Below are 3976 nucleotides of genomic sequence, written 5' to 3' on the forward strand. Positions count from 1 at the left end.
GCGGTGACACAGGTCCCGGGAGGCCAGGCACAGACAGAGGCAGAGACCTGGGCGACGTGGCCACTGGCCGGGACCGCCCAGGACAGCGCAGCCAACAGAGACTAGGCGAGGCAGGAGGACCCGGAGGCACCCGGAGGAGCACGGCCCAGCTGACACCGTGGCTCTCACTTGAGCCTGCAGAGCTGCACGAGCAGGGGTGTGTGTGGTGTGAGGTCACCGTGTGTGGTCATTCACCAGAGCGGCCCCAGGAATGCTCGGAGATGCCGCCTGGCACAGCTGGAACAGCCTCTCAGCCACCCACCACCCTCCCTCCTGACCGCTGGGGCTCACGAATCCTGAACCACGTGGCACAGCTCTGGGCACCCGCAGGCCCTGAATAACTCACCGGCCCGGACCTGCAGGTGCATCTCCCACCTGACCATGGAGGTTCAGGGAGGCTCAGCCACCTGCTCAGAGCCACACTCTGGGGAGAGGGACCGGGGGCTAAGCCGGGGGCTAAGCCTGTGTCAGGGAAGACCCACCCTCAGGCCCGGGACTGCCAGTGCACACAACACCCTCCCCCGGGAGGTCACCGAGCACCTCCCTTTGCTTGCTGACGTTCTGGGAACGCGTTACACCGAACGGGGATGTGGGTTTATTTTGGATATCGACGCCTGTCTCAGGGAACAGTTGCCCCTGTGCTATTCCCCCCTCCCCGACATGGGCTGTGAGTTCTGGAAGGTTCAAAATGACAGGACAGTGACGGTGGTGGGGGCAGAGGGGGTGGTGTCGTTCCGTCCCTGAGCACACCGAGCCAGGTGCTGCTGACCGCCTCACCGTAGGGAATTACGTCTTTCTCACGGTGGCTGGCACTCACTATTAAATATAAGAGCCGCAGCTATTACACCGTTTTACAGATGGGCAAGGTGAGGGCCTTGGGCCAGGCCCTTCCTCAGGGGAGGATGGGAGGTGCTGGTTGGCCTGGGGCTCCGCTGGTCGTAGCACACCCGGCCACTGCACACTGGGCGGCAGAGGTGGGTGCAGCGCTGCGGAGGGTCCCGGGGGTCCAGCAGGCCCACCACACATAGGAACAGCAAGTGACTCGATCCCACGGTGGAAATACAGAGAACATTATGATTGGAAGGAGGAGAACAAGGCTTTCCGTGGCCGCCTGGGTGCCGTCAGGAACGTTATGATTGGAAGGAGGAGAACAAGGCTTTCCGTGGCCGCCTGGGTGCCGTCAGGAACGTTATGATTGGAAGGAGGAGAACAAGGCTTTCCGTGGCCGCCTGGGTGCCGTCAGGAACGTTATGATTGGAAGGAGGAGAACAAGGCTTTCCGTGGCCGCCTGGGTGCCGTCAGGAACGTTATGATTGGAAGGAGGAGAACAAGGCTTTCCGTGGCCGCCTGGGTGCCGTCAGGAACGTTATGATTGGAAGGAGGAGAACAAGGCTTTCCGTGGCCGCCTGGGTGACGTCAGGATTTTGGTTCGTCTGTGCTGCTACTTCCGTTTTCGTGAAGTCCAATGCTGGATCTGGCTCCTGTGGACGGAGCTGCCATGAACGCGGTGTCTGTGCTCGGCCTTCGGCTCCTCAGGGCACACACCCACACTCGCGGTGACTCTCGTGGCCGTCTGAGGACCACCACATGGGTTTCACAGTGGTCACACTGTTCCCCTGACCCGTCCCCCCACGCTGTCTGGGGACCCCCGCCCTTCCCCCACACATTCTCCTGCTTGGGCAGAGCTCTGGCCCGTCCAGGACACCCCACGGAGTTCTTCTCCCAGCAAGCACAGGGTAGGAGGGGAAGGCTGGGGGCCCCAAGAGGCCGCTGGACACCTTGTCCAAGACCCTGCCAGGAACCAGCTCTTTCAAGGTGAGGCTGAGGAGCCAGTGTGGCTGATGGGACAGGGGCTGGGACTGAGCCACGGGGACCTCGGGACATCTTGCAGCCATCCTTTCCTCCACGGCACCTGCAGGGAGGCTCAGCTTCCTGACTGCAGGGAGGGGATGTGGACTGTGCCCATGGGCGCAGCCGAGAACGGAGGAGCCTCCACCCTGACCTCAGTGCTGCGGCCCCGCTTCCGTTTCCTCGAGATCTGGTTGGGGCAGGCGGCTGATCTGCAGAGCCTCGCACCTGGGAGGGTCGGCCCGGCACCGTCTGCACGACAGAAAACAGATGGCCCCTCTTCCTGCAGAGCCTGGGACTGGGTCCTGGGATGCTCTGCACGGGTGCAGAGTAGTGGACGCCACAGTCCTAGACAGTGCCCCAGGGAGGCCGTCTGCAGCCCGGCCCCGCCCCCATCCCAACAGGACTCGGGAGGCCTCAGCCCCCTTCCCCAGCCTGGAGCCCCTGGCCCCACCTATGCTCTTGCTCACCACTGGGAGGCGGGCGTGGCTGCTTCCAGGCACCGGGGAGACCGCTCTGGACTCAGTGTCCCCAGACTCGCCTGACAGCCCACCGGGGCCTGCGGCTGCTTCCCCAACCTCCCAGAGATGAGCGTGGCTGCTGGGGGCCCAATGCCTGCCCCCCGCCCCCGCTGCCGCCCCCTTCCACGGGCCCCGCTGGCCCCTCAAGCACCCACGGAAGCTGGCTGCTGCCGGGCTGCAAGGGAGTGAGGCTTCGGGCTATGGGGATCCCGCCGTCCCACCCTCCACCCCTCCCCCACCCCGGGATCAATAGCCCAGTGCCTGCCAGGTGCATCGACCCCAGTCCAGCCTCAGGACCCCTGGGCCGCCCCTCCCCCCGAAAGCCAGTACACCCAGGCCCTATAGACGCCACCTGTGCTCCAGACATTGCCCACAGTGGGCCAACTCCAGGCCTCAGAGCTCAAGCTCTCCTGGGGCGCTATGTGGAGCCCCCAGCATCCACGTCCACCCAGAACCTCAGAACATGGCCTGGAGAGGGGATGGGGTCTTCGTAGGCATCATCGGGGCAGGGGCCTCACATGCGGGGTCAGGATTAGGGTGGCCCAACTCCACGGACCTGTCTCTGTTAGAATAAGAAGAGAGAGGCCAGGCACGGTGGCTCACGCCTGTCATCCCAGCATGGTGGGAGGCTGAGGTGGGCAGATCATGAGGTCAGCAGATCGAGACCGTCCTGGCCCTCATGGTGAAACCCCGTCTCTAGTAAAAATACAAAAATTAGCCGGGCATGGTGACAGGACGCCTGTAATCCCAGCTACTCGGGAGGCCGAGGCAGGAGAATCACTTGAACCCGGGAGGTGGAGGTTGCAGTGAGCCGAGATCACGCCACTGCACTCCAGCATGGGTGACAGAGCAAGACTCATCTCAATTTAAAAAAAAAAAAGAAGAGGAGAGAGACAGGCAGGCCCCAGTGAAGGACAGCCACTAACCCGGAGCAGTGAGAGCTGGTGGGGGCCCCGGTGCTGCCCCAGAGCTTCAAAGCTGCCCTTGATTTCTGGTTTCCGGCCCCCAGTGCTGAGAGAGAGCACGTTTCTGCCGTCTCAAGGTGTCTGGTCGTGGGGCGGGGTTCCTGCAGCCCCAGCACGAACTCATGGCTGGCTGGCCTGGCTCTGGTTCTGTCCCCAAGGCTGGCCCTGAACACAGACAGCCCCGAGCAGGCCTCTGGGCGTGAATATGGGTCACACCATGGCTGGACTCCGGGAGCCTCCTCCTGCATCTGTAAAATGGGGCTGGGGGAGGGGCCCAGACTGGGGCTGCTGCCGGCTCTGGAGGGTCTCTGGCCGCAGACCCCACCCCTGCCATGTTCGTGTTGCCTCCCCGGAGGCCGGTCCTGGCTCCACCGTGCAGCCCCCCAACAGCCCGCTCCCTGGCAGCCACCTCGCCTCCCGTTCAAATTGCCGTTGGTCGGGTTCCCACTGCCTCCCCGCCCCCCGCCCCCCGTGGCTCCCCTCCGGCTTGGCCAGCTGGACAGCCTCCTGGTTCTGGGCACTTTCCAGTGGGCGTGGGCCGGCTGGAAAATGACCTCAGAGGGTGGGGTGGCTGGCAGGCCTGGGGACCTCAGGGGGCTTCCG

This window comes from Callithrix jacchus, chromosome 12 (genome assembly GCF_049354715.1).
Source record: "Callithrix jacchus isolate 240 chromosome 12, calJac240_pri, whole genome shotgun sequence".
In the NCBI taxonomy this organism is placed as follows: Eukaryota; Metazoa; Chordata; class Mammalia; order Primates; family Cebidae; genus Callithrix; species Callithrix jacchus.